Source organism: Fukomys damarensis, unplaced genomic scaffold, assembly GCF_012274545.1.
Source record: "Fukomys damarensis isolate Sample0158 unplaced genomic scaffold, DMR_v1.0_HiC HiC_scaffold_19, whole genome shotgun sequence".
Taxonomy (NCBI): Eukaryota; Metazoa; Chordata; class Mammalia; order Rodentia; family Bathyergidae; genus Fukomys; species Fukomys damarensis.
In genome coordinates, this window is record NW_022900931.1 from 23476009 (window position 1) to 23490750 (window position 14742).

General features: G+C 38.7%; 1 protein-coding gene across 1 annotated transcript in view; it reads right to left on the reverse strand.

The window, feature by feature from the left end:
• Positions 1–12092: 12092 nt before the first annotated feature.
• Positions 12093–14742, reverse strand: part of Clec12b (C-type lectin domain family 12 member B) — a 23331-nt gene continuing 20681 nt past the window's right edge. Inside the window, 1 exon segment of the mRNA XM_010643560.2 lies at positions 12093–12711. The gene's annotated coding sequence lies outside the window, so the exon portion shown is untranslated.

A 14742-nucleotide genomic window follows, 5' to 3' on the forward strand; every position in this document is an offset into this window, starting at 1 on the left:
ATATTTAGTTTATTTTTCACTATTTCTCTATTATTATTTAATGTAATTTTTAAAAATGGTCTATTGTAGAGTAGGGTCAAATTAGTTTGCATGAAATTAAAGATATCATTTTTCAAATGCTTCAGCAAGCAATTTCCATTCCAGCAAATATTTTATTTCTTTGATGAGAGTCACAGGTGATAATTTTCCATATTCAAAAGTGTAGTCAAACAATGAAGTATAATGTTCTCAAGGGGTAAATATGGGCAGCTCTCCTTTCATTGTTTTCACTTTGTTGTTTATGCTTAAATGCAGTTTCTGAAGATAGTGTAACTCCCAATTGCGAGACCAAAGGGATATCGGAGAATGGAAGTGTCTGGAATTTCTGAATTTAGAGATTGCAATCTGGCATCTCTCATGATGCCCATCCTAATGTATTAGATTTCAAAGCACTTAGTAACAGAAGTGAACATGAAAGCAAGACTTAATTCAAATTCCCACTTTGTTTCATTAGTCATAAATGCTTTCAATGCAAACAAGTTTAATTATGGAGAGATACTGTGTTTCTATTCTGAAAAAAATGTATCAAAAGGTTAAAAGATGAAAACAAAATCTGTGTATATTTCTTCATTTTCAAGCCATTGCAGTGTATTCTCTGTCATCTGAACCTGGGAAGGAATGTGTTATTCTTTTAAGATAATGTCTTCACAACTTTCAAGATTATGAAACTATTTATGATATTTTCTCCATCTTTGATTATGCTTCTTAGGTATGTAATCCCAGCACTTGGGAGACTGAGGCAGGAGGATTGCTGCAAGTTTGAGGCCAGCCTGGACTACATAGTGAGTTCAAGGCCAACCTGAATTACTTAGCAAGACCCTGGTTCAAAACAAAACAAAACAAAAACTAAAGTAGACATAAGAAAATTATAGATTTCTGGAAGAGGATTCTTAAAAATAAATTATTTATATAATTTAGATTTGAATGCACTTATAATTTGTTAAAATGTTTATTCATAATGTCAAAAGAACACTGGTACAACGGTAGCTGCTAATTTTATCTCGGTTAAAAAGTCTACATTTTTAAACTTTGTTCTTAAAATTCAATAGTATGGTATTAGCTGTGGGTTTGTCATATATAGCCTTTAGAGTCTTGAGATACGGTCTTTCTATACCTAGTTTGTTCACTGCTTTTATCATGAAGCTATGTTGAATTTTATCAAATGCCCTTTTCATATTTGTTGAGATGATCATGCAGTTTCTATCCTTTATTCTGTTGATGTGGTGTGTTTTAATTATCAATTTACATAAAATGAACCAACCTTGCATCCCTGGGATGTACCAACTTAACCACAGTGAAGGATCTTATTCATATGATGTTGAATTCAATTTGCTAGCATTTTGTTGAGAATTTTTCGTGTATGTTCAACAATGACAGTGATCCATAGTTTTCTTTCTTTCTTGCATTCCTGTATGGTCCCATATACATGGTAATGCTGACCCCATAGAATGAGTTTGCAATTCTTAGGGGTGATTTGAGAAGATCTACCTTAATTTCTTCTCCAAAGTTTGGCAGAATTCACCAGTGAAGCTATTTGGTGGTTGTGGATTTATTTATTTTCATTTTTATAGAGAATGCTTATTACAGAATCTATCTGTCACTTGTCTTTTCAGTATTTTTACATTCTGATGGTTCAAATTTGGAAGACTAAATGTGTCCATTTCTTCTATGTGTTCAATTTGTCAGCATATCATTTTTCATACTAATCCTTGATAATTCTTTATATCTTTGGGCAGTAGTTGTCATGTCTCCTCTTTCAATTCTGATATTTATTTATATCTCTTTTTTCTTCCTTAGTCTCATTAACAGTTTGCCAATTTTAACTTTTAAAAAATTGAACCTTGTTTCATTGACCTTTTCAATTGTGGTTTTAGTTTTTCATTTATTTCTACTCCGATCTGATCATTGGCAATGCTTTCCCTCTACTAATTTGGGGTTTGGTTTGTTCATTCTGTTTTAGGTCCTTGAGATTCCTCTTTAAGTTTATTTCAAATCTTTCTATCATTGATGTGGGCACCCAGTCATATAAACTTCTCTTTTAGTGCCATTTTTGCCATATCCCATAAAACAATTATTATGATGTGTTTCCATTCTCAATTCTTTCTTTGAAAGAAACAAGTTCCTGGAACAACTAGACACTATATCATCTCACAACAGTTTTGGTGAGCTAGATAGGAGGCAACAAATAGAGCCAGGAGATAAGGCCTGACAGGGTATGGAGTAGGAATAGGGTTTGTCTAGCCTCACAGTATGGCCCTGGGCAGCTCCTTGGTTGAAGTCCCAACACAGAGCTAAGCTAAGTGAATGCTTCCACTAGTGCTCTATTCTGGGCTAGGATGCAGGAATCTCCGAGCAGCGTGAAGGCTGGGCCAGGCATGGTGCCAGATGTCTGTACCTTCTGTGCATCACCCAGGGGAAGAGACACTCACAGCTTATCCCCTTCAAGACTTGGCCTTTGTCTGTGGAGCTTCTGACGCAGTAGAGCCAGATGGAGGTCAGAAGGCCACGGACACTGGGTTCCCAGCCTGCTGCCCCAGAGCCAGGATGAGAGAGGCAGATTTGGAGCAGAAGCACCTTGCACAGACCTGGATACACAACACTCAACCCCTTTCTGCAGTAGTTTTCTGCCATTCTTCCTCCCTTTGGCCAACAGAGAGCTATTGTGCCTCAAATAGGCCACTTGTCAAACCATTCTGATCCAGTAACAGTTTGAGTTATATTTTCTTGTTTAAATTTTCTTGTTTAAATTTCTTTTGGACATCTACATATGTGTTCCTATGGGTATGACTCTATATACAGAGTCATATTTGAAAAAGAGACAAAAGTACATTTTTCTCACAGTGAATAGAAATTGACAGAGAGCCTGTAATATGTACAGTGTTCAGTAAATAGCAGTGGCAAAATAGTATGTTATAAACTTCCTTGATCTAAAGCACAGTAGAAACTCAGGGAAGTAGTGCTATGTGTAGAAACTGCTTCCCTTTCCATGTACTAAGTCAGCTATTCCTTGAGATGCTTGTTATTCAGTGAGACAAAGCAAGTTTTGGTGCTTGTGTGATTTAGGTAAAACAGTTCTGTGGTGAAGATAAAGTGCTGTAGCCCAGTCACCCATAATCAGATCCTCTAGCAATGTGTGAAATACTGATAAGCCTCTAAGTATTTGTTATTCTTTTCCCTAAGTAACTCACCATAGACTGGCATTAAGGAGTATATACAATAGTCTAAGAATAGTTAATACTTTATAAACACAGGAAATTCTAATGATAACTTTTGTATTCTATTTATAGATATCAAATGTATTACTGAATAAAGAAAGCATGGCTCTCAGCTTTCTCAGTCTTATAGGTAAGAGCTAAGCCATTGCTTTTAGAGATCATATAAGACTCAGGTTAAATCCCATAAAAAAAATCAGGTAACCTCTACTGTCTTAAAATAACAAAGCACTGGCAGGATAAGTGTAAGAGATGTTATTTCCCAGGCAGCCAGGGAAGCCACTGTTTCTCAAGTGACTAATGGAGCCTAAGAGGGCTCCACTTCTCTCCCCAAGGAGTTGGGGGCCATGGCATGGAGACTCCCAAGGCTGAGAGTGCCCCACCATCTAGGAGGTCACTGGTACCACCTCCAGGCCTGTCTGTCTGCTTAGTGAATACCTGAATGTCAGAAGAGATACCTTGTGAACTCAGTGGGTCCTTCTTCCAAGGACATTCTCTGTAGTACTCTAGCCCTAGTTTTGTCTCTCTCCAGACCTTAAGATGTGCCATAGGAAACATCCTGAGAATCTCACAGATTCCAGCAATCTCACATTAGACCATATCCCTCCAAAGTGGAAAAGAGTTGGCCTTGCCAATATGAAGAAGGAATGTTCATTTACTTTGCAATACAGTTTGGATCCACTAAGAGCTAGGGGATGATAAGAGTTTGATATAGAATAGGAGACTAGATTAAGATTTTTTTTAGTTAATTGCTTCTGAAAGTGTTAAGAAAGATGGTGTAAAATCCCTTATGTTGAGGCTTTCATGGCCCTTTATCTGTGGAAAAGCCCAGAAACTATGGTACTTCGAAGGGCTCCTGTTGAAAAAGAAGTTGATAACATTGATGATCCTGTCCTCAGGAGCCCACCTTTCTCTCAGGGGCACATGGGCCTCTCTCACCATGTTAATAAAAAACAATCACACTGGCAGGTCTACTTGACCTTCTGCTTATAGTTCTCTGGTGAGTAAATCAGCCCCTTCCCCTTTAAGTGAGTCAGGAATTCCTTCGGACTCTAGCCCTACAGAGGAACTCAGTTCTCCTCAGCTCTCTCATCATGCTCCTCAGACAGATTTACACCCCACAGGATATACTCAGAGTAGCACCTTTTACTCCAATAATTGACAACTCATCCTGCCCCCAAGAAAGGTTCCATGAGCAGCCAACAAATAAATCCAGCTGCATGGTATAATGGAATACCTTGGAGGGCAAATTCAGTAATGCCAGCCAGAAGTTATAGAAATAAAAGATCCCAGATGATTTTCCAACCCAAAACACTATCCAATCTAAGAAAAAGCCCCCAAAGACCTCCAGCATCTCATACACAGGCTTCTCACGCATGACCTTCTGTGGCCCTGCCAGCCTCCTTGTGACACTCTCATTGGCCTGATAGAAGGACTTCAGGAGACCATAGGGCAGTACAAGACCTCTTCCTCATTAACACATGTATAGTCCCTCTGGTTGTAGACCCATCTACAACTCTCTCCCAAATTCCAGTAGACATGAATTATTTCTCAGTTTTAGACCTCAAAGACACTTTGTTTTATATTCCCCTTTATCCAGATTCCCAGTTTCTGTACATCTTTGAATGGGTAAAAAATCCAGTTTCTAGGAAAACAACAGCAGTGCTACAGTAGTACAGTTATACCAGTTAAGCAGTGCTACAGTTATACACTTACAGTTAAGCAGTGGTACAGTTATACCACAGGGCTTAAGAGATGGCCCTCACCTTTTTACTCAGGCACTAGAAAAAGATTTACAGAACCTAGAGTTTAAACAAGGAACCACTCTACATTATGTAGATTATATATTATAATTTGTAAGCCAATTTGAGAACTATCCAATATCATACTATCAAACCATTGATTTTTGGTGATAAGAAATATAAATGCTCAAAGAAAAAGTCTAACATTTTTCAATCCAGAAATTTCCTTCTGAAAGTACAATATTTGAGATACATTCCTTTCAGAAAGTCCAATATTTTGGATACTGTCTTACACCTGGGAAAGGACAGCTGTCTAAGGACCAGATTAAGGCTACATGTGATTTGGAGCTCCCTGCTGCCAAACAACAATTTTGTTCCTTCCTCACAATGACTGGCTTCTGCTGGCTCTGAATGCCTAATTTTCAGCTAATAGCAAAGCCTTTATATGAGGTTGTCAAAGGTCCTGAGTCTGTGCCTCTAGATTGGACAAAAAAATAAAATATGCCCTTTTTCAATTCCCAGTACTGGGGATGCTTGATTTCTGAGTAAGCTGTTTGTCCTATGCATATCAGGAAACAGAGGAATTGTTTGAACCAAAGGCTATAGCAAGGACTCTGTACAGTAGTATACAGTAATACCTTGGTTCATGAACAGTTTAGTTTGTGAACCCAAGCATTCAGCAAACTTTTGTTTCTGTTCAGGAACTCCACATGAGGTGATAAACTCTACCATAGCCATCTTCCCCACTCTGACATGTGATTCTGGCTTCCTCTAGTGATCACAGACAAAACTGTGTATATTTTCTGTGAAGCTTTTTTGTGTGCTTTTTAGCACATAAAGTACTGCACAGTATATTCAATCCTGCATAGTTCCAAAGAAAGTACAGAGCAAGCATCAAAGTGCAGAGTGCTAATTAAGATGACAAGAACGTGCAGAGTAATGATGAAAGTAACCAGAATGTGCAGAGCAATAATGAAAGTAACAAGAAAGTTCAGAGCTAGAATGACAAGCAGAAAGTTTTGAAGAAAGTAATCATTTAATTCAGGAAGTTGTAGAAAAACATGAGTGTGGTATTTGTGACTGATTTGGCCCCTGAGTACACAATGGTAGAGGTGATCATCTCAACTGTTTTGAAGAGTGAAGACGCCACCAAAGGACTTTATATAGCAAAAGAGCAATGATGTTAACCAAGGAGAACACACAAGTACTGGAAGACATGGAAAAACTCAGTAGTGTGGTTGAATGAGAAACAGCTTGCAGGTGATAGCATTAGTGAAACTATAACCTATGAAAAATCCAGAAGGTTGCACAGGATTTACTACATGAAAACCCCTCTCCAAGTGCAACAGATGATGAAGGTAAAGCCAGTACAGAGTGGTTTGATAAATTCCATAAGAGAAGTGCTGGGGCTTCGGGTTGACAAGGCATCTGCAGAAGCCTACAAGAAATTTGCAGAATTTATGAAGGCCTACGTCACTCAACAAAAGTGTTCAACTGTGATGAAACGGCATTTCTGGAAGAAGATGCTGGTCAGAACCTGTGTCATGTGAGAGGAAAAGTCACTGCTGGTGCACAAGCCCATGAAGGACAGGTGTACCTTTTAGCTGTGTGTGAATGAAAATGCTGGTCTGAAGATTAAATCACTACTGAAGTACCACTCCCAGACTCATTATACATTCAAGGAACAGAATGTGAACAAGACCAGACTGCCTGTCACATCAAGGGCAAATGAAAAAGCTTAGGTTACAAGGCAGTCATTCATGGACTGGACTGGCTGCATAAGGTGTTTACACCCACCACTAACAAATATCTTTCTGACAACTAACTGTCTTAAAGGTGCCTTCTTCCAATGGACAATGCCCTGGCACACCCTCCAGTGTTGGTGGATGATGTGGATCCTGAGTACAACTTCATAAATGTCAAGTTTCTCTCCAACAACATTCTACATTTTCTGCAGCCCATGGATCAGAAAGTGATCTGTTCTTCAAAAAATTGCACACAATGGTGTTCTTCGCTGTTTGTTTGTTTGTTTTATACAGGCTCTCACTATATAGTTGAGACTGACCTGGAACTCATGTAACCCAGGCTGTCTCAAACTCACAATGATCCTGCCACCTCAGCCTCCCAAGTGTTGGGATTACAGGCATGAGCCACCACACCCAGATTCACTGAGTGTTTTAATGTCACTGAAGAAACATCTTTGACTCTGATAAAGTTCTAGAAGAAACAACTCAGTGTCTTACACTGCGTCAACCTCACTGACAAAGCCTGGGAATATGTAATGTACCAGATCTTAAATTCATTCTGGAGGAAACTGGCCAGAATGTGTCTGAACACGACTTTGAAGGATCTAATGCACAGATAACAGAGGAGACTGTGTTCATTGAAAGAATATGGATCTGATATCAATGGTACAAACACAGAAGAGCTTGTGGAGGAGCATAATGAGGAGCTGGTGACAGAAGAGCTTCCTGAACCCCAGAGTAAGCAGCAGAAGGTGTTTGTTGAGGAGCTTTCCACTGAGGAAGAGGAAGACAGGGAGGAGATTAGCAATAACATGATAAAATCCACGATGGAAAAAGTGGAATGAGTGACAGAATTTCTTTGAGAAGCACCATCCCAACATAACTCGTAATAAACAGTGTTGAATCTGATGAATGATAATGTGGCCCCTCATTTTCTAGAGCACAGGAAAAAACAAGTGATATTAGACTAATTTGTTTTGGGTCAAAATTGACCTTGTATCTTGGAGACCAAGAAGAAAGAAAACCTCTGAGGGAGACCTCCCTGATGTTCTTATGGAGAGAGACTCTTCCTCCAAGTACTAACCTCATCCCTGTCCATCTTCCTATCCTCCACTCCAGGAGTTGCCTCAAGCAAGATTAGTGTACAGTCTCTTCATACTGTACCGTGCCTTGTCTCATATTTTTGTCTTTAAACATATGCATGGTTCAGAATGAAATTAACCTTATTTACATTGTCCCTTATGGGAAAGTTTGATTCAGTTTGTGGCCAAAATTAATTCTCAACTATTACATAGGGATTAGAACAGATTAGCTTATTTACATTGAACCTATGGGAAATTTGATTTGGTTAATGACCAATTCAGCTCATTAACAGAATCATGGAATGAATTGTTTGTCAACCAAGGTAGCACTGTACTTTTCAAAAAAGATTTATGGGCTGGGGATTTAGCTCAGTGATTCTGCTGCCTGTCTCACAAGTGCAAGGTCCCAAGTTCTATCCCTGGCACCCCCCCAAAAAAAAGAAAAGAAAAAAGAAAAAGTTAGATTTAGTGACCCTGGATGGCCATGCTGCCTGAGTAAAATAACAGCTACAGCTGTGCTAATGAAGGAAGCTACCTAACTAACTTTGAGACAAAAAAATAGAAATCCTGACTCTTCATCAAGTCATGTCTATTCTTAAAACAAAAGGCTACGTGTGGTTGACAACCTACCAATTATCAGGCAATGCTTTTAGGTACTTCTGAACTTATCATTAAGACTTGCACTACTCTTAAACTTGCCTGCAGTTAGCCACTCTGTGAACTCTGTGGTTGCTCAGAGGTTAGCCACTCTTGTGAACAGGTGATCTCCCAGACCTATGCAAGCAGGCAGAGCATCAGTGGCCTGTCCTTCTAAAGACTGTGAGGAGGTGTGGTTCAATGATGGAAGCAGCTTTATCTAAGAGGAAAGGGCAGCTTATACAGTTGTCAGTTCACAGTAAGTTATCGAGGCCAAACCCATTTCCTCAGGGACCTCTGCTCAAGAAACAGAGTCCACAGCTCTTACTTGGGCATTGAAATTAGGAAAAGGCAAAAAGCTAAATATCAAAAGCAAATCACAAAAAGCTATATACCTAATCAAATTATGCCTTTCTGGTGTACATGACCATGTGGCAATCTGGAAAGAATAAGGCTTGCTAACTAGTAAGTGATTATAAAGCACAACAGATATCTTCTCTTTTCTCTTCCTTGGCCTTTTCTTCTCCTTTTCCTTCTCTTCTTGTTTTCCTCTTCTTTTCTTTAATAAACATTAAGCTGTTATGTTCACTGGTTGTCCAGCTGTTTCAACAGGACAAGAACCATGAACAAAAGCCAAGAGCCAGGCACCACACCATTCACTGAACAATAAAGGGCAGGGCTGAAAATGCTGGAGGAAAAACTTCATCTCCCCAAATCCATGAATTTCCATTTTGTTGGTGGAAAAGTAGAGGTAACTCATTTTGGCTGAGTGTGTTTACAGGAACCATAAAAGATTTGTTATCTGTCCTAAGAAGTAAATTTGTGATTTCTAAGTATTAGTTGGCTTGATTCCTAAAAGGTATGTAATCTGGTGAAAGATGTTAAATTCATGTATGTAGCAGACATGAAAAACCCTAGTTTTCATGATGAATATTGAAGGCTACTGGAAATAGCAGCCTTCTTTCATTCTAGTGTTTCTTGGAAATGATACTTTTTTCAGATAAAATGCATGCTATTAAAATATGCAATGTATATGAATATTTGGATTTCAATATTTTAAGAAATAACCAAGGTTTTCCTTTTGGAGGTGATGACAGTAATTTTTTTTTCTTTCAGCAGAATCAGCCTGCAAATAAACTACTTTGAAAGTGGATTCTGAAGCTTCCCCAGTGATATTTTCACTATCTGGTGTTTTCAAACTGAGTTAAAATGTTGTGTTCGAGATTTTGAGGGATTCTGGAAGTTGAATGTCTTGAATTTTATTATCCTCTTTCTTTTTCACTTATCCTGTCTGTTTTATTTTATATCATTTGTACCTAGAACTATGAATATGACCTGTTTTTAAGTCTGGTGTGGTGAATCACTCCTCTAATCTCAGCGGTCTGGGAAGATGAAAGAGGAGGATCATAAATTCAAACCCACTCTTGGCAGCTTGGTGAGAGTGAGACCTTGTTTCCAAATAGAACAAACAAGGGCTGGGGATTTAGCTCCGTGGCACGGTGCCTGCCTCACAAGTGCAAGATCCTGAGTTCAATCGCCGGTACCACAAAAACAAACAAAACAAACAAACATTCCTAGCTTCTGAATTGGGCCCTGGCTTTCATTTGATACTTCAACCATTTGTTTGAGACTGTTAGCTTTTCAAATAGCTGTGTGGCCCTCCTCATATTTTCATATTTTATCGTACGCTATTTCTTGGGTACTTTTATTGTATCTGCTTTACACTGGCCACTAACAAATATTAACCGATTTCTGTTGGAAAATCTGGAGACAATATCTTTCAGCAGTTTTACCATTGAGAAAGGAATAGCCGTATGTTAACACGGAGCTCCGGATTCCATGCTTTCTTGCACGTGTAAGATTTCTCAGCCTTGGCGCTACTGATAGTTTGGGCCTTATGTTTTGGGACGTTTAGCAGCAATCCCGCCTCTGCTCGCTAGGTGGCAGTAGCACCTCTTGTGAAGTGAAGTTTTTTTTTTTTTTATCAGTGTTTTTTTTTCCTTTAAATTCAAACATTAATATTTGTGTTAATAGATATCAAAGGAAATTGAAGTTGTTCACAGACCTGCATGTTACTAGCAACTTTAAAATGTCAGAAACCTGGGAAGTATAGATGTTAGTTTGCTTTTCCTGGGGAGTCACTGAGGAAATGAGAGAATTTAAAGGTAAAAAGGAGGGAGTTAGGAAGTTGGAGAGGGCTTCATGACCATTGAAGACTTAAATGAAGACTTAAGTCCGGTGGGACTTAAATAAAAAATTTGTTCATATATTTATTTACTAGAGGCTCATGTATATTTAAGTCTCATTATTTCATCAGAATTTTCCATTTAAAACACACTACTCACAGAATCCTAAGAATTTAACTTCATTTCTCTTATTTCGTTTTTCTCTTAAGCAAGGATGGCAAAAAGTTTTATGGCTAGAAAATTTGTTGCATGGAAAGAAGAGGATATTTTGGCAGTGACTTAAACTGTCTAGTGTACTGTGAAGGGGTCTAAGCTTCTTGGGTGAAATGAGTAGAATTTCAAGATGTTATTATTCACTTACTTTTCTTGTCAGTAGGAACTGAACTCTCACCCCTAGATGTTTTTATTTTTGTTGTAACACCAGAGCTTGCTCAGTTGCCCAGGCTGGTACAGACTTTCAATCTTCCTGCCTCAGCCTCCCAAGTACGTGGGACTCTAGGCATGTACTACTGTGGCCAACTCCCTGTGGCTGTTAACCACAACTTTCACTGCAAGTGTCCACCTCCAAATCTCTGTTTTCTGTCTGGAACTGTTTGGTCCTCACAGAGACACAAAGCCTGTTCTTTCTTTTGGCCAAGGACAAAGACCTGCCAACCTTTCTAGTTTTTTTCTCCATTGTTGTGCTCACTCTTCATGTCCTAGGGTTCGTTCCAGGCAGCAGTGGAGGAGGAGTAGAATTTCTAGCCTGCATCTATACATTAAATCTCAGAATTTGATAAAGTTGATTTTGAATGATAAGGCACAAGTATTTCCTAATTTTGTCCCTCAGGACAAGACAGATTAAATACCCAGCAACTGATATCACTCCAAAGAGAAGAAATTGGAGAGAAAAATGCACAATGTATTAGGGCATGCACTGCAATTCCTGACTGAAAAAAAAAAAAAGGAGGAGAAGAGAAAAATAAGGGGGAAGGACAAAGAGTAGCAGGGGGAAGGTGATGAAGAGAGGAGGAGAAAGAGGAGGAAGAGGAGGAGGAGGCAGCAGGTCGAAACTATAAAATTATGGGCTGAGAGTGGCACCTGTCAGTTTGTGATTTCTACCCAAATTGAGCAAGCACTCTCAGCCTGTGGGCAGCATCTTGGAAGCTCATAAAGGACCCTCCCCTTTTAAAGGGCACCAAACAAGAGAGCGGACAGTAGAGGCACGAAGAAGCCCAAATCTGACTTCTATTTTAAGTGTGGCTAAGAATCTATGGAAGCCAGAGACAGTCAGGCCTTCTCTCCTCATGTTCCTCTATAAATATTCATGTTTTGCTCACCATGACGCATGTCACGAAGCCTGTTTTCTTCCCTACTTCCAGGAACAATGGCAACATCAAATCCAGTTAATTTAAATGATTCTTCCACTGAGTAACTTGACTAAGGATGTACGGAATGATGGAGAGTTGTCTATGCCTCAGTATGAACTTTATTTCTAGAAAATTTGGTTTCTGATGGCAGTACAAGGTCTCTCGCCCATCTCTGAACACTCCTCCCACAGGTCTTCTTTCCAAATTCTAAATGAGTTACGTACTACTATGATCCATTGAGACACTGTTAATGCTCCACAAAGCTTGAACTTCTTTCTATTTTAGGGAAATGTAGCTGAATTTCAGACAGGTAGAAGGATCTGCCTGGCCCTTTCTGTCCTTTTCCATTCTGTTGCATTGAGGCATTGCTGACACACCAGTTCTGAGACCACTGGCCTGCATACACCAACTTGGGCAGTGTAGTAATGCCACGTGGAACTCGATTTAATTCCTAGGCTTCTTAACAATAAGTTAAATTTATATGAAATCCATTTAAATCTTCATCGAATGACTTCAGACATATGTTTGAGAGGGGAAAAATGTATCCATATGAGTTTAAAATGTCCAAAAATTGAGTTTTTCTCTACCTTCAGTATGGAAGAATTCTAAACACAATGGCTTTTTTTGCTGCACAAATATTTTCTTGTTCCATTGCAACTGGTGGTGCTAGGGCCACTGACATCTACAAGGGCACAATTGCTAGAATCAGTTATACTGAACCTAGAAAAACAGAAAGGGAGAGAGGGACAGAGAGATTCTTTATTGGGTCTCAAAATACAAATAAATAACCAAGCACAGCCTCAAATATTGAATGTAAACTTTGGTAACCATATTTCCAAATGTGCAATATGAAAGGAGCAGAAGAAGTGGAATAAACTGTTTTGCTTCATTAATCAGTCTCCAACTTCGGCTCAGGACTCTGTTAGTGGGTAGGAGAGGGAGCAAACTTTACTCCATTGCTTTAACACCACGGCACTTTTTGCTTTTACTAATGTGAAAAACAGTGACAATCATTTTGTGAGGGACTGGACTCTTCCTTTTATGATTTGGAATAAAAAGCAATGAATCTAGCCATTTGCCAGTGGTACAAAGGAGAGTGTAACTAACATGTCACTGAACACCTTTCATGCATTACGTGAGTGGTGCGTCTTAACATGGGAATCCATGTTGGCTTGGTCGCACTGCCGGGCCATCGCCACAGTGAAACAAGGATTCTCAGCTGGACTCACCATGCTGCACAGAGTCATCATAAACAAAACATCTTGAAAATATTTTCTCAGTTCACATTTTAGATCATATATAAGCATATGAAATTGAAAACTCAAAATAAGAAAAGCAGAATGATAAGTTATGATGATTTCTGGTCCTATTCGATTAAAATGCTTTCTGCACTTCATTTTTGGAGTTTGGCAAGATTGGTGTACCCTTCACTAACTTTTAGATGACTTTGAAATTTTTATCCAGGCTTTTTCCAAAGTATATGTGTGTGGTCATCCCTCATTCCACCGAAGGGAGTAGTTCTCAGACCCCTACCTTGATGGATACCAAAATACCACAGATGCTTCTGTCTTTTATATAAGATGATGTAGTATTTGTATACAACCTACATCCATCTTCTTATAGACTGGAAATCATCCCTACATCACTGCCTGATACAATGCAAATTCTATGTAAATTCTTGTTACTATAGGGAACAATGACTAGAAAAATTGTTTGTCAGTATAGACATAATTATTTTTTCCTGATATTATCAATCTATGGTTGCACAAATCCATGCTGTGGAACATGCAGGTGCAGAGGGCCAACAGTATTTTCATGCCTTTGTGTTTTTTAGTGCCAACGGAGAACTCACCAACTATTACAAATTATGTTCTGCTCCCATTTTGTATGTTGAAGGCCTAAACCTTACTGTTTCATAATGAAATCATAATCGAGTAAGGTTTTTAAAGTGCTAATTAATTTTAAATGAGTTATTGTCTGTGAATCTAATTCAATACAACTGATATTCTTATAAGAGGAAATAATTGAGACACTGAATTGAGCATGGACAGAATAAACCACATAGAGACTGAGTGTGATCTTCACTTCCTACAAGCCAAGGAAAGAGGCCACAGGAGAAACCAACACTGCCAACACCTGAACCTTAGTCCACCCTAATCATGGACTTCTATCCTCCCAGACTACTTTTAAGCTGGCCAGCCTGGGCATTAACTATAGAAACATTACAACAATAATACATGAGCTTTTATCAATGAATATCTTTTATTTCTTTTTTGTTTGTTTGTTTGTTTTGGGTTTTTTTTTTTTTTCTGAGACAAGGTCTCACTCTGTAGTTGAGACTGACCTGGAACTCACTATGTAGCCCAGGCTGGTCTTGAACTCACAGCGATCATCCTGTCTCAGCCTCCTCAGTGCTGGGATTACAGGCATGTGCCACCACAGCCTGCAATAGCTTTTATTTCTTACTGATTTTTTTAAAAGACGAGGACCATATATAAAATACATCACTGTGTTATGGCATTAATATTTTCTTTCAAGAAAATATAAATATTAGCCTCTAGTTTAGTTAGAAAAATTAGTTTATATTTTACCTTACATTTTTTGAGGTTCCAACATGATTATTACTCTCAAGGCATACTATTGTTCTCAAGTCATTGTGTACTTTTCACCCAAAATTTGATGTAACGAGAATAATCACAGAAATTTCTCTAAATTCACAAACTTCTGCTACTAACCTTACCACGTCATATA